Below are 25,259 nucleotides of genomic sequence, written 5' to 3'. Positions count from 1 at the left end.
TGATTCTTCTGACTCGCTGCTGCATGCTTAAGCGTCAGAGGCCCGTCGCAGGAATAGGTACTAAACCTGTGACCCTCTAGCGCGGAAAAGGCTTCAAGACACTTCAGGCATTACAAAGATTATCCTCCTTTTTCATGGATAAGTGCACTAAGCTACAGGATGGGCAAGCCAATTTTTTCCTGAAGGCTGCACCTGAATGGAAGAGCTCTGGCTCTGGGCAGGGCACCTACCCTGGGGTTTCTGCAGTGCCTCTGCTCCCCACGGGTTTGCTGCTCTGCCTCTTCTAGGTCCTCACCCCTCCCACGGTGACAGATCAGGACACTGTGCGGCATGTGAGCATGTGTTTGGGACACCAGCACAGATTTCAGTTTTCCATAAGGTACATTAGCTGCTGCCCTCAGTCACCAAGCTGCAATTGCTGCAGAGCTGAGGGGCACTGGGCTAGAAGAGATTATCTCTGTTGCTGTCTAATTTTATTTTGCCCGTACTTTTGAGCGAAGCTCTTTGCTTTCTCACATCCTGGTTGGACAGCTGCGGAAAATGTTCAGGTTCTTGAGAGGTGAGTATTAGTACTCTTACTAGATATTCCAGCTTGATGGAAATGGCTTGACTAAAATCACAGAAGAAATCAGTACCAAAGCCAGCATGAAACAGGGTGCCAACTCATCCTGTCTCCGTCATGGGTACCTCGCATGTAGAGTTCCCTTTGCTTGAATAAAATCAATGTCTAGAGAATAAGCCTATAGAGTAAGAACTCACAAGCTAAATAATACTATCCTCAAGCAAAAAATACTGATTGAACGTGAATTTATTAATCAATACTTAGCAAATATTGAACCTGCACAGAATCCATAAAATACACTCTAAATGCAGGAAGCAAAGCCAAAATATTTTTCTGCTCTGTGCTCATTATAGCAATTTCAACAGGCAAAAATGCATTCTAGCCACTAGAATGCAGTAATCGGTTTGAACCTTTTGAAGATGTACTATTTGTTTGCCAGGATATTTCATTTATTGATTTCTTGCTATCTTTAAAGTGTTTGTTTTAATTTGTTACTCTTCATTTTTTTTTCCATTCAAATTATTTCTGCTTTTATATCCTTCAACCCTAGACCCAATTACAATTTGGTCTAGTTTTCAAAGTTAGTATTTAACAGCTGTACATATTTGTTTACACAATTAAAAGATGTGCCTTACAAATAACTATTCCTAAATTTTTTGATATTTTTCTTTATGTATTTCCTAGCATTTTTTCTGCATCATCACATTTCCTCCTGTGTGCAACTGATTCTCCTAAAACCGTGCTTTACAACCACATGATAAATAAAGAAGCCCTAAGTAAATCCCTAAATATTCAAGCTATTGAAAAAATAATAATTATCGCATAATATCACTAGCTGAGAGAAAAATCACCTCTTCCTTTCAAAATACAGAACTATTTGCTACTGTAAATTCAAATACTATTATTTGCTACAGTAGCCAGCGACAGTATTTTCAAGCATAACCCAGAACTCAGCAAACATAGGCCTTCAGGTAACATACATTTTTAGATAACTCGCACAAAATCAGAGGCAGAAAGGGAATCAGAGATAAAGGAAATACTGAGGCAACGGGCTACCTGAGAAAAGGACCAGAAAAAAGAGTCTACTGCCAAAGAAAAAGTCCTAAGGGAAATTTTACTTCAAGTTTTGCTCTCATTACATAGAGATAAAAAAAAATCTCACAGAAGTTAATGTGTAAAGTAGAGTTTTCTGATTGGTTGGTTATTTTTCTTCTCAAAAGAGCCTCAGTTTTTATGTTTGAAGCTATCGTCGTTCAGAAATATCAAAGGCTGTATAATGACAGCCCAACTTTTCCTGCAGGTGTCCAGCTGCACCTTCTTAACGGTTCAAGTCTTGAAGGCTTCATGGCCAAACAGAAACACAACTTTAAAGAAGAAAACTAATTCTTTTTAGACCTTCACTCCTTTTGTTGAGCCCCTGCTTCACAGAAATCCTCACATTTTTGGAGGATCAGCTTGCTATTAAACATTTCTGGTTAATGATCAGGCTCAGCAGGAGGTTTTATTTAATTAGCTGTACTAATCATGAATCATCTGGTTTCCTGAAGCTCTATTCTACTGAGAGAATAACGTCTTTACACAATATTCTTGCCTCATTTTGCATGCACCTAGTACGATTACACCAAATGAGCAAAGCAAGTTCTGTGGGCCCGAGACAAACTTAGTAGTAAGTTCCAGATGGCCACTTAAAGGTGAGCATTTTCCCCTCTAAGTACCTACTGGCATGTCCACGTCTGTGCTTCTGTATTCGGCACTCCTAAAGTCGAGAATTGGGGATTTCTCTGCCTGGCTGTGATTTTTCTTTCTTTTAAATTTGAACAAAACTTATTCAGCCACTCAAGAAAAATACATCCGTTATTATTATTAGACATTTCTGTGGAGAAACCTCTGAGTCTGGTTGTTCTCGTCAGCAAATTCCTTGAAATATAGGCAAGTTAATGTATATTCCCGTTACTGCGTTAATGCTCCGCCTAGCGTAATGGGGTAATTCTGTTTTCTAAAATCTCCTGGGATATTCCCACGGGAACACAGAAAGCAGATAAATTGCGTGTTGGACCGAGAACCGGCTCTTACGCCTGAGCGGAAAGAACGGGAAAAGGTGAAACAATTTTGGCCGTGTGTCGACCAGCCAAGGAATGATCAGGATAACCAGGAACGCGAAAGCCGACGGCACTGCCGAGGCCCTGGCTGGCCCCAGGGTGCTGAGAAAGGCGCTTCTCCTGCAGCTCGTTGCTTGGGGTGCTGTTAGGCCGGCATTAAAACGCAGCCGGGGGCTGGGGGGAATCCTGAAGCGGAATGAAGCAGACATAGCTAAAAAGCGTAAAGGAAAGGAGAAGGTGTACCAAGAAGCGCGCTGCAGGCTGAGCCGCGCTCGCCTGGGGCCCCGCGGAGAGGCTCTGCGCGTCTCGGCCCCCGCTGTCGCGAGCGGGCTCGGCTGCAGTCGGGGCCGCGGGATCTGGCAGTGCACGGCATCTCTGGAGAAAATTTCGGCACCCGGAGCGGCCAAGCAACAAGAAACAGCCGGGATGTTCAGTCTGCCTGGCACCAGGCAAAAATCAAAACCCTGACAGCACAAAGCGCTGAAGGCTAAAGATGATATACATAAGATAGCGGGAAGAACTGATAAGAAGCTTGAAGGGGGAAAAAAAAGAATTAAAACGTACAAAAACAGGAAGAATTTGCTGGAGGGATCCTCTGGTTTTTAAAGAGCCAGTAGGAGAAACTGTGGCAAGGACTTCCTAGGAGTCCTTGAGAACTGCGGGACCCACAAGGCTGCAGCGAAGGAAATAAACCGCCAACCTTCGGGAAGGAAAACTCAACAGAGTAAAAGATCCTCAGTTAGAAACTCACAGTCCTGTCACTGACAGATGTGTAACAGCAGAAACTTTGAAGTATGTTGGGCAAAAACAGACCTGGCACGCTGGGCAGCAAAAGCAGGGGAAATGCTAGATATTGGGGGAAAAAAGGGATGCAAAACAGATACTGTTCAGCAACACAATTTACCAGCCCCTGGAATGTGTAGGAGAAGACTTTGATCCATTCATAAGGTCTACTGGGAGGTGAAATATTCCTCTGCTCTGAAGATTAATTCTGGAAGTAACCGTCCTTACTGTCCATGCCAGTGCCATAAAGCAGTGCGGGGAGCACTAAGGTCACACCGCGTTTGCTTTTTCTTATATGCCATATCAAAAGAAGTGCACTAGTCCAGTATCTCAGTCTAAACAGCTACCACAGGTAGGCAGTCAAAACCCAGCCCAGCTCTGATGCCACTCCTACTGCTTTAGCAAAATGCTTTCCTCTACCCAGACACCGTCCTTGCGCCATCACGATTACATCAGTTCTATTGCTAAAAGTATCGTCTGTCATTCATGAAGGTACAAAATATTTATTAAACACTAAGAATGAAAATTGCAGCCCTCTTTATATCCCTGTCTTTCTGCCTATGTTCAGCAAGCCATTGAAGACAATCGGATTATTTAAGGATTTCTATTTTGAGTTACTTCTGGACATATCAACCCTCTTCCATTTTTATCCCCTTCAGCATTAATGATGTAGGACAGCTGACAATACATTGAGCTGCTGAGCCAGCAGAGAGAGTGGAGAACGATGGGTCATGTTCTTCTTTCTGATACTCTAGTGTTAATTTGAAGTTTAATTCCAATTTTTAAAAGTAACTGCAAAACAAAAGGGAAATTTTGAATTCAAACATCTACAGAACTATAGATTAGAGGCTTCATTTAAGCCTGTCTTATGATGAACCAAAATTTGGAATGAGAGCACAAGTTGTGACACCAGGATTTTGCCTTTACATACAAGCAAGCTAGCCACGAAGAAGGGTGGTTTAGTAATGAGGGTACGTCAGTACGCTTGGGGGACCCAAAACTGCTGAATGCACTGCTCTGCCACGAGCTTCCTCTGTGACCATGGGGGGACTCTCAGCTTCTCTCTGCTTCAATTCTGCACTTGTAGGGTGAGAGATGTAGCATTTGTTTGCTTCCTAATGGTTGTGTTGGGGAAAACGTGTTCAGATTGCCATGGGTCCAAATATCACAATTTGGGGGAACTATAGATGTTCCCTAGGTCAGCTGGAAGTTACCTTCCAGACTGCAGCCACTGCAGCAACTGAGCAGGATTTGGTCTGACACGTCAGCATTTAGCCAGATGCTCCTGACCATCATCTGCTCAGCAACATCATCACCACAGCTCTTTCCAGTAGCTTTAGGCTGAATTCTTTATTCAGCCTAAGTTCTTTATTCCCGTATACTGGCTCATCCAGGACCAAGAGACAGCAAAATATCTGTACAGTCTCTTTTTTGGCCTTTGCAAAGAGGGCTCCTGGCAGGAAACCTGAGAGTTGGTACCAGGTCAAGAACAAGAACTGGATATACACCAGGGTGAGGGAGGAGATGCAGCTATAGGCATCCCAGTGCCCTGGCTGCTCCCTGGCTGTGGCCAGAGTGCTGTGTCACCTGTAGCAGGTGGGGTACAATTTAGGGGTGCAGAAAGAGCTATCCTGACAACACAGGAATTGGAAAGGCATCAGCAGCCTCACCCAGACCTTTGTAATGGGCTGCGCAAGAAGAGCACAGGCCTGAACTGGAGTAAGCATGTCTTCTCCACAATTCGAACAGGTCTGCTAAGCTGCTGGCTCTAGGGTTTGAATCACTGTTGCTGCAGATCTAAGCTACTCAACAAAAAATTAAACCTGAAGGGATCCTTCTGCCAATGAAAATGTTCATCAGATTGCATTTCATTAAATGGTATCCACCTGCATTGGGTGGCACCTCACTACAGTACTTACACAGCCATTAATTGAAGAGCTGGTGCACGACAGCAGAATAACCTGCCTTCCTCAAAAACCCCAGTCCCAGCACAGGGCAAGGGAGCTCTAGCCAGAAAGAGCAGTCACCAGAAGTTACAGTAGCCTCCAGGCAGGAAGAGGTTCAGTAGGCAGCAACTCTAAGCGAGCTTTTGGAGCTAGAGACACTGCAGGTGACAACTCTGCAACCAGCTGCTCATTTTGCCTCCCTGACTTTTCCCTCTTTAGTGTCTTTTAACCTGCCTGTCAGCCAGCTTGCTGTTTTTAGCACAACATTTGGAATAGGAGTGACTCAGCCTACAAAGGCTGAAGAAAAGCTGTCCAAGCAGGAATACTTTTTGAAAAAAAGGGGTGTGAGACTTACAAAGAACATTTAGTAAATGTCCAGATTACTGTAACCACTACTTAAGGCCAAGCGGAATAGATGGCAAGTCTCAGACTTGCACTGTATTTGTGGAGCTCTGGTGCAAAACTCAGTCACGCTGAGCAGCTCCCAGGTTGCTACTGCAGCCTTGAGGTTACACACCGGTGCTTTTCTATGGCAGATTAACAGATCTGCAAAGCGGCTGAAGGAACAGGGCAGCTCCAGCCCTGCCCCTAGTCCCATCCCAGCCCGGCTCGCTCCTGCCTGTGCAGGACTGCCGAGTGCTGGGGGCCACGCTAGGAGCACAGCTCCCACCATGACGTCTTTTGGCCCTGCACACTATGACTGAGCTGGAGGTCGCTGCAGCTGGAGATGAAGAACGGTCTCCTCTTAGTATTTGCTGTCATTCATGTTGTCACTACGATTTTAGGAAGATTGGCTCTCTCCTGGAAACAGCTTAATGCACTCCATTGATCCCACAAGGGACTTACTTCAGACAAAATTCAAAGGCTGAAAGCATGCATAGGTTAAGAAGAAGCCAGAAGTTTTCCACCAGCTAGCGGAGTCCACCCGCCACCTCCCTGAAAGCTAAAAATAATCAGATAAACATGGCACCAAATGCATCTGCAGTGCTGTTCTTCCCCTCTCGCCCTGACTTGTCCTCACTTCAACATAAATAATACCCAGGGTGCTCTCATATTCAGCGTGCACCACATTACAGCTAGTCCTAGACACACAAAGACAGTACTGCTGCCTTCTGCTCTGCAAAGTGAATACAATTCTGTAGGAGCAAGAGGCTTTACGGGAGGGTCTCATCACCCTGTACTCCATCCTTCTGCAGCAATGAGCAACGTAGATTAAAGCTTGTGGTTAACAAGACACAAAGCAACACACTTATTTTCCATTCTTGGGCCTCAAGAAGTACATTTCAGGTCTATTTGGTCCTCTACCAAAAGCAATGTTGTATTAGGCCTCATTCCATAGTTAAATCTTTTACACAGAAACATAACTGTTACGCATGCACTATTACTAAATGTATCTTACTTAAGAGTACAGGCCAAATCCTACCAACACTGAAAATTCATCAAAGTCAATACTCCAGTCTCTTCATGTTTTTAATGATACCCTCATCACTGTAAGTATCTGCTGCCCTCCAGAAGTACAACGAATGATGAGACAAATGCTTGTCATTTTCTTTTCAATTGGAAAATGATGCAAGGCCTTTTTTTAAAAAAAACATGCTGTACTCTTCACTGTTATTGAAAGCAAGAACCTGCCTACATAGAGCCACTGCAGGATCACACACTCTAGGGGAAACCTCCAACATGGTGTCTGATGTAATGAGCTGTACCACAAATGTCTTGCCTCAGATTTAGCACCTTTTTTAGGATTTATGTAAGGTAGGGGGCTTTGGGGGGAAGGAGGAGAGGGATAAGAATCACAGCTAAAAGCATGAAATCCATTCAAAATATGTTAGAGCAGAAATTGGCATTATTGTTTTAGAATATGTCGTCACAAAAGGAGTTTTAAGTAAGAGGAACTGAAGAGACAAAAGGGCTAATTTTTCAAACCTCGAGATCAGTGATGAGCTTCAGTTCGAAGACTTCAACATTTTATAGTCACATGTCATACATTTATGTGCCAACAATTTCATAAGCCATTTGCTGCAAAAGCTAGGGTTAGATCCTCAGCTGGTATCAACTGGTGAATGCAGATTAGATTCAGTGTAGTCATACTGGTTTACATGACTTGATAATCTTGTCCTTAGATTCATATGCTTGTATAAACTGCATTTCTTTACCCAGGTCAGTAGGCTGTTCAGTTTATGTGCATTTAGAGTAGTTTACATTTAACAGTTCTTTTTCTTTGAGATGTAATATGTACAGTCCATCGTGCGTACAGCTGTTCGAATGACTGCAACAGTTCCTATAAATGGAAAGAGCCATTTTATACCTGTTTGGGGAAAAAAAAGAAAAAGAAAAAAAAAAAAAAAAAAAAAAAAGGAAGTACTCACAACTCTCACCATTCTCAACTCTCAAGAGGATTTTTATCCACGCAGGTGCCTCTGTCACACCAACTCGAAAGGGAACTACAACTGTACTGGCCACAGCCTAACACCAGGGTTTGGAAACCCTGCTAGCAAGGCATGCCAGCGGATGTAATCATCTACTTTGCCATCAACGATTCAAGTGAAAGCCACCTCGTTACAGCAGCACAGAGCTCTGCAAGTAAATTAGTCCACTCAGAGCTCCATGTGGCTGCAGCTAGCCTGTTTCCAGCTACCCAGGTGCTATGTGTTTATACTGCATGAAGGAGCAACCTTGCCCTCAGATGTGCCCTTGCACAGTTTCCCTTTGACTTTATATTAAGGGATAGTAATTCACTGCTGCCTCACATACCAGCCTCTGTGGCCGGTAAGGAAAGGAGTCTGTTCTCCTCTTTACTCCGGCTGTCCTCTCGCATTTCTCCCCCATCAGCTCTGGAGAAGAAAGGTACCTAACAAATCTGAATGAATCCCCTATAACTACTGCTTCCTACCGCAGGTATGTGGTCCAAGCCATAACGGCAGCCCTAAAGATTGTGTCCATCCTATTCACTTTCTTTAAGGAAAAAACCCACACTTTCAATGTTTTCCTCCAGAGAGGAAAAGTGACCTTTCACAGCAGAAAAACATACTAGCTGCACATTTCACACTGAGTTTGGACTGAAGAGCTGTTTGAATAGCCATCCTCCTCTCACTGCTGCAGAACTGGAGCGCTGCATTTTCTGCTGTTTACATCAGTTGCTGCCAGTGGCACTGAATGCAAACTGTACATTTCTCAGTACCATACATTAAAAATTTTCCTTATATTTAATAGGAAAGACTCTTTCCACCTGAAAGTCGTGACATGCCACCTCAAGGAATGCCAAACAGTCTGCTATCCAGAGTTTCGTATTACATATACATCTATTGCTCAAGTAAGCATATATGCTAAAGAAAATCTTTGAATGACATGATGTGCAATCATTATTAGCTGAAGTAAGTAAGTACCTCATTACCTCATTCATGACACTCAGTTTGAGTGATACACCTCATTCATTATTACTTAAGTTGCTCTGTGCAGAGATGTTCTCACTCAAGATACACAAGGCAGCAATGTTTGGCCAGTTAAGCAATTTCAGTAGATGAATGTCCTTACATGTCTTAGTGCATGTACCTGGAGACCTTCAGTGCTAAAACAACAGACAGAACAACACTAGCAAGTTTTTATGTGTATTTCTACTGGAGGCTTTACTCAAAATGAATGAATAACTTTGTGTTATTCAATATTCATAACTTTCAGAATGTTTTTTCAGTTAGAGGTGGTGAAGTGAACAGTGAAGTTGGTATCTGAAATTCAGGGTGCAACTCCTGTTGCTCAGGTTTAGTGTTCAGATGTTTGTAAGTCAGTCAGTCACACTTAGTCTGTTATGGAGACATGGCCTTTCTGCCCTGTTCCTGAGAAAAGCAAAGTATGTTCTGCAGTACTACCGAGCCTGCAATACTGAGCCAGATCTTGGGGGTTTTAATCAAACAAAAGCCCAAACTCCCATCATGGATTTGCTTCCAAAAGAATGGGAGGCTTTGGCTGGGAATATTGTAGTGTTTGAAATTCATTTCAACAGAAGAGGCTTGCAAATGTCCTCGGTGTTCCTCAGCTTTGTGTTTTCTTTGTCAGACACAAGTGCAAAAATAATGTAAGCTTAAACCTAGCCCAAACGCTATGCAATTCAAAAATGTTCCTCCGTGTATTGCCAAATAAAAGAAAGAGGAGGAATGTCGGATGAGTACATCGCACATGTACTAGCAGAGTCCATTATACGCAATTGTGAGAAAGGGAAGATTTCCACAGAGAGAGGGGAAAAAAGAACAGTGGAAAACATTTCTCTTAAAACACATTCCTCTGCCCGACGTAGAGCCCAAGTTTAGGTTACCAGACACCCCGTTTCATCCAGTGCAGCCCAGGACACAGGAGCATCCCGGAGTCTCCTGGATTTTTGCCCCGGACACAGGATTTTCTACATCACCCAGCTCTCAGGCTGCAGCTCTGGAGCCCTGGAGCCAGGCAGGGGCAGGGGCAGGGGCAGGGGCAGTGCCGTGGGGGGCTGGAGCTGGCACCGCTGCAGCACCGTGGGGCAGCGACCCACTGGGCTCAGATGGGGCCCCATCGCTCGTGGTTGGAAGCGATGCCGGGGAGGCACCTGGTTGGTTGTTTGCCGGAGAGAAATTTTAAACATATTGAATCCACACGTGAGCTTAGGCACATGAAGATGGGATGATGCCTTGCTAGGAACAAAAAAGAAAAAAATGGAAATAAAATCTGACATTAACTTCCTGCCTGCCCTCCGATGCTTGCTGCAGGGGCTTGTGCAGAGGAGGGGGCGGAGGAACATGACCGCGCTGCTTTGGGTCGTCGGATCACTTCGCAATTTGCTCGTCTCAGATAACAAGCATCTGACGAGGCCCGGAGACTCCTGCCAGCCTGCGCTGGGCTTCAAAACGTAACAAAACGCCCTGGGTGTTCAGCAGCCGCATCGTCCGCAGTCAGGGCGAGCAATAACGTGTTAACGCCTGGTCCTAGCAGCAGAATTTATGCAGGTACATGAAGCAGTGCATGAAGGGCCTACCAGGTTTTTCAGTGCCGTTATCTACCCTGAGAGCATCCTCCTTTTTTTAAAAAAAAAAAAAAAAAAAAGGTACGCTGCCCGAGGTGGCCTTGCCTGCCAGCTGGCGGTGTGGAGCCGAATTGGAGAATTACTGAGTGCCAAGTGCGTAATTAATGAGCAGCCCCGGGCACCTTTGGAGAGCTGTGACCCGAAGACAGGAGGGGTGGCTAACCCACTAAAATAAATGACTTGTTCAGCTCGTTACCTGATCAGCATTTGTTTAGGAGTTCTTCGGTGCCCTATCAACAGTCTAATCTGTTGCATTTAAATCACACTTTTGTGGTGTGTTGTTACAAATATTAACTTATGCCTAGAAAGTAATAGCTTCCTTTCTTACCTCCTGAAGAAGCAGGTAAATGAAAGCATCTACAGAGCAAAAAAATATATATATATATATATATTATCAGGTGGGTTCAATGACTACTGGGACTTGCACTTGCCAGAACGCATCCAGAGACTCTGTTCGGATGCTTTCGGAGAAAACCAGGACAATGCAAAGCGGAGAGGCAGGCAGGGGCGGGAGGGAGACGGGAATTGCACCCGGCGCGCAGAGCAGCCGCCATCGATCACCCCTAGAGCAGGCACGGCAGCGCTGCTACCTAGTTCATCTCCAGCACAGGGCTTGTCACAGGCAGGGAATAAAATCCGCAATGAATCTGGAGCATTCCCGGCACCAAGCCCGAGTGCAAGGCTGGCTGGCTGCCTGCGATGCAGCGGTCATCCTTAAGCTGTCTGCGAGAGAGGGAAGATCTCAGATCTGCGAGAGCTCAAGAGACCTTCTCCCTGCTAAACACAGCTTTTCCGAAAGCCTTAAGAAAAGGAAAGATTTTGCTGGCTCTTACTCTCTGAGCAGGAGCCCATGCTGAACCCTTTTATTTCTCGCAGTAGAGCCCCGGTCTCTCTCTAGTGGTCCTGCTAATGAGAAAAACAGCATCTTTTTAATACGAAGCTAATCACTGCATGTCCAAAGTAACAGTTCTGTCAGGCCTGGTGCATACTCGGAATTTGCTGGAGGGAGAAAATTACCCACACACAGAACAGAGCTGAGCCCCAAGGGGCCAGCGCTCTGCCCACCAGGCCAAGAGGGGTGGCACACCCAGGGCTAGGACAGCGTGACATTGGCCAGACCAGGTCAGCAGTAAGGCAAATCTCTTGTCTCGCTGGCCCAACCTCATCCCTCCCAAAGAAACTGCAACCAGAAAAAAGAGAGATGCCAAGTGCTGTCTGTACCCAAGCACAAAGCACATGAGAACATCTGGGGCAGACGAACCTTCCCTCACTTCCAAATGAAAGGCAACAGAAGGCAGCAAAAGGGAGAGGAATCTTTGTAGCAGGCATCACCACCGGCCCCTGGTATCCCTACCGTGATAAAGGAGACAGCCTTTCCCTGGGAAATTTAAAGTTCAGGCTATAGACATTTTCATTTGCCACTTTCAAAGTACTTTTATACCGTGGGTCAGTATTTTTTGCTCTCTCCCTGTCATGTGCATTGCAACTCCAGGGGAAGGAGCCCCTGCCTCCATTTTTGATTAGTACAAGTGACATTTCTCAACTATTTTTATATGGCTACTGTCAGTCATATCAACTTTAAAAATCTCATTTTAGTCAGGACAGCCTTGAAAATGCTGCCTCACTTCCCTGGAAGTACCTGCAAGTATTTTTATTTACTCTTATTTTCGTGATGATTTTGTTTTCTTCTTTTTACAATTTCTCTTTCCCATAATCTGTCTGGCAATCCCTTAAAGCAAGCAGAAAGCAAAGAAGCAAGCCCTAGAAGCTACAAAGTGTGGAACAAGTCGGAATATCTCAATTTAAAAAGCTCTCTTCCTCTGAATGTCCTTCAAGCTTTAGATTTACCTTCCACAGAGCTTGGTCTATTTTTAGTTCACAGGGTCTGGGGACCTTTCCTTGCCAATTGCTACATGGTCAATAGTTCAAAAACTATTGACCAGCTAGGAGAGCAACAGTACAAAACTGTTTTAGGTTTCATGACCCTGTCTCAGCCAAATGGATTGTTTCTGAGAAGCCCTGAGGATAATAAATTATATAGCCAAATAGACACGTTAAAACACTTTGGCTGCACAGAAGACCAAAAAGTGCTGTGGTGATGATAGGCCACATTTTAACTCTATAATGAGCATAGGTCATACAGTGGCTTTTAATTTACTCGAAGCACAGTTGTTTGTGTGTTAAGACCTTAGTTCCTTCACTAGGCAAAGGAAGCTGCAAACATGACTCTGAAATCTCTTCACAGCTTAATCCAAGTGAACTCTCTTCACACCATTTACCTCCCTTACAATTAATTTGGGGACAATGTCAGGCAAGCAAGCACACAAATAAAAACAAAGCAGGCGCTATTGCTGGATTTTGGTGGCAACGTGAAAGTCTCCTGGAGAGACAGAACAGAAGGGAAGGGCTAATGAGGATTAACGAAGTAAGTGACCCAAAGCTCCTACGAAGACTATATAAAGTCACAAGAAGGAAAGAAGGAGAAACTAATAAATGAGTGCACCATGCAGCGTTTCTTGCATTAAAAAAGAAAGGCCTGGGCAGTGAGGGATAAAGAAAGCGGAACGGGGTGGGTTATCTCTTCAGCCACAAGCCACTGCTCTGCTCGGCGCGCAGGGCGGCTGCAGAGGAGAGGGAGAAGGGACGTGGTGCAGGGGGTGCAGCCTGGGAGGGACGGGCTGGCACGGCCAGGGTGCCGCTCTGCCGGGGCAGTGCTGCACGCTGCCCTTTCCTGCTTTTAGAAGTAGCCTAATCTCCCGGCAAAGGCTTCCCGGAGCCGCAGAGCGGGTGACTGACCCCTTCACCCGCTGATGTGGGGTTGGATTTTAACGGCGGACTGAAGGAGAGAAGCAGCTTTGCTGGTGGCCTGGCCCAGCCTGTGCCAGAAGGGGTCAAGTCGGCTTTTCGGACTTTGAAGCAGATGCATTGAGAAAGTCTGAGATAGCATGAAAAGGAATAAAAAGGAAATTAAAAGAAAAGAAAGCCCTTAAAGGAAAAAATAATCTGTTCCAAGAAATCCCTGGCCTTCTCAATTTCTCTGAAAATTTACGAAGCATCCCTTAATGTCCGTGAGTCCCTCCCTCCGTGCAGCCCAGGGTGCCTGTAGCAGTGTCGCAGGGGCGGTGGGACATGCCACCAGAAACTGGCCAGTCCAGTTCTTCCTTTTTTTTAAGCATTTCTTTCTGTGGGCTAACAGCAGTTCCCTTCAAAGACCCTCTGAGTTTGCTGACACAAATCCATTCTGCATCCATAATGCCAGGCAGCTAGGGGTGATCCTAAAATCCACTGAGTTCACACATACAAAAAAATACGGATTATTAGCTTAAATATAGCTTTCCAGGTTAAGGCACATGAAATCCCAGGTTAAAGAGTTTTATATTCACAGTGACAGCAGGATTTCAGTCCCTAGGGCCGGGTGTAGGAGTTTGGCAGCTCAAGACAGTCAGACAGATGTCTTCTCCTTCCCAGCCTTTAGTCATCCATGTACCTCTGCCCATTTGTTATTCCCAGCGGCTGTCTATTTTACTGGTATGGCAAGGGTTGCATAAGCCGAGCAACTTAGACACACGCTTTATCCATTTTCTCCCAGACTGATTTTGTTTTAACACATATAGAGTACATCTGTGTTATGAAATCGAAAAAAAGCCTCTTAGACATCAGAAAAGGTGCACAAAGGAAGTCCCGCAGAGTGTGCGTGTCAGAGAGCAAACAGCGCATCCCGAGTTTGCTTTTTGGCAGTGAGATAGATGATAACCAGAAACTCTCAACCCGAAGACATATTTGGATTTCAGCTTCAGCATACGGCCACTGAAACACGCATCTCAACATGCAGCTTTTGTGCTTGCAGTTGACAGATTTTTTTTCTTTGATGGGACATGTTCCCTCACATTATTACAAACAGCATCAGGACTATCCGTTACTTCTACAGCACAACACTGCACCTCCAGTGATTTCAATGGAGAGGCAGCATACGAGCCACGGTGACAAGTTGTCAGTTGCTTTTATCAGCCCTATCTTCTCCTTACAGATATAAGAAGTAATAAATCTGTCATCAGTATTTACTCAACCCCCATCAGCCTCATGCCTCAGCACCTCATAATCTTTAATGCATTTGCCCTAGCACTTTCTGAGGCAGTTTTGCTGTTTTCGGCTTACAAGTGAGAGAAAACTCAAGGAGAAGGCAAGCACAGAGTTGGGCTCTTTTCACCTCAAGTTCCCCGTCCGTAAGTTAAAGACGACTGACCTGCCCAAAACCTCTTTAGTAACCTGCAGCAGGTCCAGGAATTGAGCCCACTTCCTCGCCCAGCACCATCGCCCTGGGTGTCCCCCCGTCACCCCCGCGTCCAAGACAGCCGTACGGGGACTGTCCCGCTCTGGGCGCTTGTCGGAGCACAGGATCAGACCCAGGTTGGGTCCTGCAAAAATTACCAAGTCAGCTTCACTGCGGGAGCACCCGCCACCTCCGCAAGCGCGTGAGAGCTGGCCCTCCTGCCGGGGCGTTTCGGGCACCGGCAGTCTCCCCGGCAGCAGCGGCTCAGCGTGCAAAGCCCCAACGCAAGAGCACGGCATGGAGGCAGGAGGGCTGCCAGCTTCGCAGCACGTGGCACCACCAAATCCACCTCAGGCAGGACTGCTATTAACCGTTAATTCCCTACAGCCCGCGCGCTGCTGTGCAAAGGGAACAACGGCTGAAAGGGAGCTGACTTCACGTGCTGAATTAGTATGGTTTTCGTCCTTTAGCATCTCTCTCGCTCTGGCTTCTTTGTCTTTGCAGTCAATCAGAATTCTTTAAAACTCCACATGGAAAGTAAATAACCAGCCCCAGCTCTTTTCACCTCCAAACGTAAGCAGTAAATAACATATTCCCAGTCATTCATATTCCGTGATTTGAACTTTTGCTGAAGGAGGTTATATGTGTTAGCACTGGAAACATATCTCTCAGGCAGGCTGTGCTTAGCAGCTAATAGTTATGTGCTGCATACCTGCGCTGAGAAATCGTTATACCCCCTGTGAGCAGTTCAGTATTTATATATAATGATCTCATTACCAGGCAGCTATTCCAATTTTATCTAGAGTTTAATATTTCTTGAAGCAAAAACCATACAAAGAGAGTTCAAAATGCCAACTCAGTCAAACTCCGTATTGATGGACAATTACTCAGCTGCAAGTCAGTATAAATAGAAAAAGAAAAGGATTATCCTCCGACCAGACTAAGCTGTCTTACTTTGCTTCACTGTCTCAGTCTGTACCTAGGACTGACACGAGCTGCATCCAGAACATGGTGAATACCTAAGTGTTTTGGTGAAATTTTACCCGGAGTTGTACAAATGCAGCACTTCTGCTTCACTGATGCTATGCAAAGATTTTTCTTCAATTTCCCTCCATATGGTTCTCATCTCCCTCCTCTTCTATCCTTAGCGTTTCACCCTGAGTCCTTGTCTGGAAAAATTTAAACTCTCATCATTACTTCCACATCAGGCAATTGAGCTGGGCTCAGACAGGAGACTTGCTGAAAATATTCAAAGGACAGGGGACCTCTCCTATACCCAGAAGCTCCTTGTCAGCACATCGAGATCCTGCTCTTTATTCTGCTCTTTATTAAAACAAGGGAGTTACTTTGGATTTCCCTGGGAGAAGCAAAAACATCTGATTTTCCCAGAAGATCGCCCAGCAGTCAGCCTCCTCAGGGCCTTTACATTTGCAATCTACCACCTTAGACCTGCTTTACCATACTAATTAAGTTCATGCTGTGTCACTTTTGTGCTCTCCACAGATTTCCCACCTGGAAGCGGGCCCTTTTTGCCTCATTCTCTGATCACATTAATGTGCTGGTCATAAGGGCTAACTAACTCTCCGCAACATCTGTCGCTGCTTTTTCTTGTGCTCTCCTTGCTTGTTCCAGCGCCTGTGGCACGGTCTGCAACAACGCCGCCCGGTAGCGAAACAATTCATCCTAGTGCTGCAAACTGTCATGAGCAGAGGGCGGAAAGTTAACCCTGCCTCGGGGGGACAGTCTCGAGACTTGTCCTTCTCCAACGGGGGCACTACAGGAGCCATCAACAACACCTTACCCTCCCCGCCTCAACACCTATCGAGCTGCAGATGGAAAGCACTAGCACTGAGCTCCTGGCATGCGTGACAGCAGGAGTCCACTATGGCTGGCTGCTGGCAAGTAATCCCCAAATACTACTTTCTTACCTAAAATACTAAGTAAAGCTCATTTAATCTAAAAAAATTATCTCAGAAGGAAAGGAGGAAAAACCTGCTGACGGAGGTTTGTTATTCTACAATCCTATCGCATGAACCGTTGTCTCCAGTTCGCTGAGTGCCAGGGACGCACTCCTTTGCTGTAAGGAAACTCAGCAGCTTTTCTTTCAAGTAGCTAGCGATAGATGTGACACGAGTGCGCAAGTCACTGACCTTCGTTTTCCTTGCCCTGTGGGTTCTTGGTTAGTTCCTCTGCTTGAGTTTCTTCTAGAGGAAGTTCAGTCAGGTTACAGCAAGGTTCCCTAAGAGGTTTTGGTCTCCGGCGCTACGCTTCCTAGGCTCTCCTGGGCTTCTGGAGACGGCCATCTCCGACCTCCGCAGCGGAGCCCGAGGGTAAGATGCGGCTGCCTGAGCCAGAGCAGCGCGGACCCTGCCTTGCCTGCTGCCGGGCCCCCTCGAGCGCTCGGGCGTCCGCAGCGGGCTGGCGGCATCGCGTGGGCCGCCGGGAAGACTCAACGAGCTTTGACTTCTCCTCTTCACCCCACTGCCCAGCTAAGCCTCGGTGCCAGGCTCGGCCGCCGTCTATGCTGGGGAAAACAGTCTGCAAAAGTCTGCTCTTTGCTTACACACCTGAAAGCACGAGAGGAGCGAAAAGGGAGCAAAACCAAACTGACTCATGTACAAAAATTGACAGAACTAAGAAAGCAACGGCAAAATGGCAGCCAGGGAGAAGCTACATCTAGAGAACACAAACTGACAACTTTATCAACTGCAAACACATTCCCGTTCCCTTAGCTTTGAGCGAGAGAAACAGACCTTCCTGTCGCGGCCTCTCTGCTTACGTTCAGCTAAGCGAGTAACCTCCCAAAGCAAAGGCACCCACCCCATCCCCGTCGTCTCTTCGGCTTCGGCAGGACCGGCGGAGCGCTCGGGCAGCGCTGAGCGTCCTGCCTGCGATCCGGGGGAAGTCAGCTACAAACCTCCCCTTTCTCCCCGAATGTTCTAAGGTATGTGGTGCCTTTCTGCAGGGCTCTGAGGAGCTGCCGTCGTCACCCCGAATCGGCGGGCGTTGCGGGGCTGCTCCCTCGGCTCTGCGCGCCGGCCGGGGGAAAGCACGGTGACAGCACCAAGGGAGGCGTGCGGTGTTGAGGAGGCCATGTGGAAGTTATGCCCATCTCATAAAAATCACCCCGTGTACAATCATCGTCCAGTGGCTGATAACGAATTCATCATTAGATTGGAAGAAATTAGAGTTTGTGTGCCAGTGCTGAGTAAATGCCAGCTTGCATTTCCAGATCCAGTGTACAGTCGTATCATTGTATCTCCTTGGCTGTTTTTGTCCTGTTATTTGTTCCTATGACAGTGGCTTAGGTATTTCCCAGGGCGGTTTGTTGCACAATATGACCACATTTTTGCTCACTTCTATTAGGTGCTTGTGCACTATATAAACATGATAATCATAGTGTCACCCTGATGACTGCTCTTCACTATCACACAAAAGAGGCTGGCTGACCTCCTGCGAATCTTACAAATTGCACTTATATTTACTGTAAGTTCATATTCTGTAAACAGTACTCCTGAATACTCATTTCAGAATCTTTACTACAGCTACAAAATCTTCTGCACAAATTGGTAACAACCAAGCCAACCATCTGTCTTCTGTAGCATGTTGTTATCCATCAGTTTTTGCTCCTAATGACTAAAGTCTAATATTGCAGTCAGGTGGTTGTGATATATTCTTGTGATGCATCAGGCAAAACTGTAAGTGCAACTTTCTGGCAGCATCAGTAACCTAAAAGGCATCTATAATTATACTTCATAATTATAATCTGTCCTGTTCACTATAACCGACAATTAATTTTCCTCACCTGTGCAGACCTAAATTTATTCTCAGCTAAGTTCAAAGGCTGGAAGAGGGAAATTAAGTGTTTTCATCTTTCATTAGAGATACTGAGATGCATTCCATATTTTCCCATTCCTTGTACATTTTGTGCCAGGACAAAGTATGGGTTTGATAAAAGCAAAATGATTGCTAAAGGTATTAGCTGTCATTAGATAAGAATACTAATGGAGATGCAGTAGCAGGAGCTAGCAACTGCAACACTTGTATGTGGTTTCTGCAGGACTCATACTCGCTTGCCCACTGCATGCAGAAGCCTGTACTGCACAACTTCTTGGGAAAGGTCATAGCTGGCAGAGTTGCACCTACCTGCACTGTAATCACACCTTTGCTTGCTGCCTAAGCATACCTCTCAAATGTGCCTATTCAAAGTCAATAAATAGGCTTATTGAAAGGCAATATGGTTTGCCTCCTACCCACCCTTGCTCAGCTTGAAGATATCATGCAGCCCTTGCCTTCTTTTGAGACAATATTTGAAATGTCACTCACTTCTTGCTTTCAGAACAAGAAAGCATTTGCTAAGGGCAAAGGCCTTTGCTTTGCAGCGTATGAGTTTATCTTTCTCTTGTTTCCTAATCCTATTATCTGTATCCGTTTTATCTATTAAACCCAAACTCAGCTGCATTCTAGCTCCATTAAAACCACCCAGCAGTATATCTTCAGCAATCAGAAGCTCACTTACTAATGCTACTTTTGGGGCATCACACTCTAAACTACCCTTTCTGCACTCTTTTCTACAGCAGCCTTTCCTATGGCTCAGGATCCCTTTATGACATGAACACTCTTCTTTGCATCTGTCACCCATAAGCACCTTCTGAACATCTGCTTCCATTAACTCAAGGAAATAAGTTGTGCTTGCAACAGCATGGCCTTCTTAAGTGGAAACCTTGTTTGCTGGAAGAAAAGGCTTCTCAAAAAGATAAGATCTGGTGCAACAAAGCTATCCACTCTCTGCTAACGATTTACTTAACTAATGTAAGACAGCAATCTGGTGATCCTACTGAAAATGAGGTCACACTGTAAATAATATGCATAATAGCACAACACATTAAAGTTGTAATTTGATTTTCCTCTGGGTATCGAATTCTCGTATTATTAGTCTATGCAGCCGCATCAGGCAGTAAGGAGAGCATTTGCTACACAGTAAAACTAGCTCTTAGCTGTCAGCTATACCTGTTAATATTCAGTTTTACTGTATTTCAGGAGCTTTGCTCTAACACCAATATTTGGACCTCCTCAGTCAGTATATGTATGTGTCCACAGGAACATGCCACAAGTAGAATACTCTTCCCTGCTTTCCCTTTCCTCTTCTATGCCCTCGCTACCTAACTCACACCTGGTTATAGAGGGTTTTATCCTGCAACCCTCAACATTCATGCAGCTAGTTTCAGCACAACGTTCCTGCCATTTTTTTGTTTCCCCAAGAAATATTGCTGAGGACCTGGGCAGCTCTGGCTGGAACATTTGAAAACATCCAAAGTCGGCGGCAAAGGTATGACCGTTCTGACTGGACTATCCATTGCAGCCATTACGATGTCAATCTGTGACTTTATGGAGTAGACAGCCCGTCTGTCTCAGCGTAGATTCTCTATCCTTAAGCCGAAAGCAGTCTTCTCATTACTTTTTGATAGCCCAAAGCCACAGGAAATAGAAAGCAGGCTGGGCATTTCTGCGCTTTGTTAAAGTGAAAGGACAATCAGCATCAGGAACATTAGCGGTGGCAGGACACAAGATTGCTCAGCAGTGTATGAAAAGAAAACTAGTCATCTGAATTGAATTTTCTACCAGGGCCTAAGAGGCCAAATTTAATCATCCACCTAAAATTATCACACAAGTCAATATTCCCTACATCCCTTTGCAAGGGAAAGAAACTGATTCTCTATTTTTCAGTCAAGCAGGTGGCCCTGAGGCAGCTAACCAGCTGGTGGATAGCTAAATACCTTGGCCGAGACAAAAGCTAGTAGCATGATTGATTATCTTCCTATTGTACTGGACGTGGACCCTCTTTGCCAGTCAGGCTGCTGAGCCCCTGCTCCGCTAGCCCGCAGTAAAACCCACCGGAGAGCTGCCAGCAGTGGTCCCCACTGCTGGCTGCTGACCGGCCTCTGCTTTAGCTAGCAGCTCGGGTCAGGACAATCTACTGATGGGGCACAGATAAAATTGCTCTGAATCTTAAATTCCATTATAGAGCCTCCAAAGAGATACCTGCAGTATCAGCCAGGCTTTGCAGCCCTCCCCCCTATCCATGGAGGAGCTGCCAACGCGACGCTCGGGGCTGGAGGAGCATCGGGCCGCGGGCGGCTGGCGCCGACAGCAGCCAGGAGCAGCCTCCCGTGGAGCCGCAGCACCACCAAGCTCCCCGCAGCCGGCAAAGCACTGCTTACAAGCCAGGCACATGCCCAGGCTGTGCAAGCTAGCTATACCCCAGCTCATATTCAGTTTACAGGCAGCCCCCAGTCTGTCCGCGCTGCGCTGCAGTTGTCTTGCTGATCGCTTCGCTTCCCGCAGTGCTGGCTAAGATCGGCCGTAGTTTTGTACGTGCTCCAGGGAGAAGAAACACTCGTGAGTCCCATCACAGCTCCTGCTCCTCCTTGGATCACGTCCTGGCGTTTGTGTATAAAAACCACCCTCCTGGCCAGTTTGCAGTCAGTTTGGCCTGTCACGAACACACGCTATCCTGTTCGCAAGGTTTTGTTGGGCACCACGCCTGGGCGTGCGCACACACACGTGTGCACCCACACGCACGCACACACGCACGCACACAAAAACTAAGGGGTAGAACAAAAATGCAACCAAAGGCAAAGTTCTGCAATTCCTGTCAGTCCTTTACTAATTCGATAAGAAGCCAGTCTATGTGCTGGACATGACCCACGGTGTCCTGGGCTGGCTATGACAGGAGGGTAGCAGCCCTGGAAAAACACGCTCGTACAACCGGGTGACATTAGCACCTGCCTGAATTGCAGAAGCTGAAGTCGAAGCTAACCAAGGACTGACTTATCTCTTAGGCTCCAGCTGCTGGGAAATACGTGCTCATCAGATCTGGTCACTCCTTTCTAGCTCTCTGGCCTTCTTAGAGCTTTTGTGGGCTTTCTCACAAAGCCCCATCCAGCCCATTTCAGACCCAGCCCTCACAGCCAAGTGATCCATCCCAAATCCCAGCTCGGCTTTGAAATCAAGCCAATATGCTCTAGGTTCAGCTGCCCTTTGCTTCCGCTTCTGGGATCAAAGGCTTGGAGAGAAGGATGAGAGCCAGGTCTTGGCATACCTATGTCCAGCTCTGGCATGGATAAGCTTCATGGCCCTTTTTGTTTTGTCATGCCTCAGTTTTCACATGTGTGAAAAGGCTATGGTAAAAACAGTACATGTAGATTAAGAGGAGAAATCAAGTGTAAAATGAAGAACTGTAAGGCTGCAAGCTTGTTTCTCGTTATCTCCCTGTCGATCCCCTCTTCCCACCCTGTCCATGGAGCCCCATCACCGCTCCCATCGTTTTCACTCTGCACAAAGGAATCACAGTGCAGCCTGCGTATGAGGATGCCATAAAATGTTTTTCTGAATATTTCTTGAGGCAGGAGAAGCTCTGCAGATTCCCATGTGGCTGACACAGGCAAAGGGCAATCATAAATTATAGGAGCAATGTCTGGGCCTGAGGACAGGTGGATCAGAGGTAAAACATACAAAAACAGCCAGAAAGCAGAAAGGAAAAGGAGTTATCCTTTCTATAAGAGATTTTCCAGGTGCATTTTAACTGGGAGGCACATGAAGGGAATATGTTTAAAATGTAGATTGTTTCAGCTGCGAGGAGGTTTCCATCCTAGCCAATGCAAATCTTTAGGGAAAATAACAGGTTTTGTTAGAGTCCTGTGTCACAAATATATAAATCAGGATGCTTACCTCACTGTGTTTCTTTATGAAGAAAGAGTATTTTCTTGTATTTTTAAGAAGTTAGGGGAGATAAGAAGGGGGAGAGGCCTGAGCCAGCAAATGCAGATTCCTGTCTGATTAGGCGCATAATTCCCATGAGTTCACTGCTGCTCACAAGCAAATTCACCTCCCACATCACTGTTTGCAGGATCAGGCCCTATAACGACATTAAAGTCAAGGAGTGGATAGGAGATGAACTACAAAAAGAGCTTCCACAGCGCACAAAATGCCTCAGTTGTTACCGAAGAATGCACTGAGGTCTCCAGAGACAAATTCTCTCATGCCAGCGCTCTCACTATGTCACAAAGACGTTACTTACTCGGTTTCAGTTTTTTAGATGAAGGCAAGAAAAAGAAATACTTCAGTAAAACTATGTGCAGTTCATGGAAGGAGTTTGCTATAACTGCCATGTTACTTTTTTTATGTTACAAGAAGAACCAGCAAGGTATGTTGGGAATATTGGAAATAACACAAAGGGAACAAAGCATTTGCAGTGCAAATAATTATGTTATTTCTTGTGCATATCTCAGCAGCACAGCTGTATGCATTAGCTTTGCCTGAGGACGCATTGCCAGGCTGTACCCCAAGGTGCAAGGCTTGATTCTGCACGGTGCTGGGCGTTGCAGCCACTGGGATTACCCAGGTGTGGAGCAAACACCTACGAGCTTTGTGGAGCGGAGGATGCAACGTTGGAGGGTTTGCAAGAGGGAGCTTCTGGCGGGCGGGAAGGAGGATACCAGCCTTCGCCTGCCCCGTTATACGCTCCGAAGCAGTGGGGTTTGAACCAGCTTAAGCTTTCCAGCCCCTGGTTGCCCTTTCCAGGCCCTCCCTGGACGATGCACACGCGTGTGCCCCTTGGGTGAGTGCAGCGCCGCGGGGAGCCGGAGCAGGGTGCCAGCTCCCAGGGCCTCCTCCTGCCGTGGCAGGTGGAAAGAGGTACGTTTACTGACCACAATATTGCTGTTTCTCAGGAGCCACCTGTGCGCTTAGTACATACGGACTTTCCTGAGGAACTAACTGGGCCAGATCCTACGTGGGGTTAAAGGGAAGGGAGCCTCAGAGCGGGAAGGGTTTCAAGGGTTTGCCTCTGCTCGGAGGGGGGCTGTGGCAAACGTTCAGCGAGAAAACGCTAATATTCTCGGATTTGCATTTCATCGAGACAGTTGCATTTGGAGCTTGAGAAAGAACATCCTGAGATCCGTTTCACTCACTTGAATTCCTCTTCTGAGCACAAACCCAATTACATTTCCAAATGCAAAATGTATTTCTCATCTCTTTCAGATATTTTACTTTAAACAAAAATTAGGATGCCTGTATGTTTGTGAGGAAACCTGCCACCCCATGAAACTCATATTTTCTGCATTTTCCAGTCTCCCGGATACAAAACACCCAAAGGCAGAAAGGATTACCAAGCTAAAATGTATCCAAGTCAGCTGGAACCGTAAAGATTTTTTCTTGGTGGTCACAGAGCTGCCAATGCTTTGCGTTCTCCGTGCATGCCGTTTACACGATGGCACCACTGGGGTTGGGTACCTGAGTGTGAAATCAGTGAAACAGAAATCAGGAAAGACACCAAAACACAAGAACGATGCAATCGTCTTGCGGCCGGTAGCGCTGGCTGACGCCAGAAGTTGTGCCCGTGGTGCTTTCACTGGAGCGGGGAGTTTTTCACGACATCTCCCTCACCAGCCGCCTTCTGCCACCAGCTTCGGCGACCGGCACAGTCCCACAGCCCCGGCCCCCGCCTCCGTCCCGGTGCAGTGAGACAGCGAGCATCTGCAAAGAAGCGAAATCACTTTCCTGGACGTCGCACGTGGTCCGGGAACAAATTGCATGTCCGCCCCCCCCCCAAAAAAAAAAAAAAAGAAAAAAGAAAAGAGAAAGAACAGCCAAGGTGCTAAAGCTCCTGCTGGCAGCGGGTACGGGGCAGCAATGTCACACGGGGGCCGGTGGCCCGCAGGCAGCTGCTCTCCGCAGAGCGCGGCGTCTCCGGCCTCGCGCCGGGAAGCGAAGGAAGAGCAGGAGTGCCCTCGGGAAGCAGCTCCGCTCCGAGCCGGGGAGGCGCCGGGACCTCCTCGACCCGCGCGAGCATCCCGGAAAGGCTAGAGAGGATGGGGGGCAAGGGACGACGGTGAGAGGGTGTTCAGCCTCACCTACCGCCCTTCCTCTCCGTGAATATCCCGTGACAGTTCTAAAGGCAAATTAAGTTATATCCACGTGTTTGAGACACAGAGCTGTTCAGCAGCAACTGAGGTAGGATTTGGCCCTGCATTCTGATTCTGTGCTGTTAAAATACAGAAACCCTAACAAGAAACACAGAAAATTTCAAAAACTCTTGAACCTCTCCAGCCCATAAGACAGTCCCTATCCCAAAGCTTATCCTTAGCCAAGTCAGCATAAAAAAAAACAAAAAACAAAAACAAAAAAAGCATTGGATATTGAGAAGATATTCAGGAAAGGTACAGCAATAAAATAAGAACTGCTCACACTTAAATCTCCCTCAAGCCTTTCCTAGTAATACTTAATCTTAAAATGCTTGGATTTTGAAAGAGGCTTGGTAAAATTTTTTGGGGGTTATAGCTCTTTTTTAAAGATGTCTACACAGCTATTTCACAGAAAAGAAACAACTTATGGTTAGAGAAACCTGGAGAAACTCAAAGTACATTTACAAATGTAAGGACACTCCAGAGAGTGGAGAAAAGGAGGAAAAAATAAAATTATCTCAACCTCAACGTTCCTACTTATCAATTCCAACCTTCAAAACACTCCGAAAGCCTAGTGACAGACT

This window comes from Rhea pennata, chromosome 4 (assembly GCF_028389875.1).
Source record: "Rhea pennata isolate bPtePen1 chromosome 4, bPtePen1.pri, whole genome shotgun sequence".
Taxonomy (NCBI): domain Eukaryota; kingdom Metazoa; phylum Chordata; class Aves; order Rheiformes; family Rheidae; genus Rhea; species Rhea pennata.
This window is presented reverse-complemented; position numbering follows the sequence as displayed.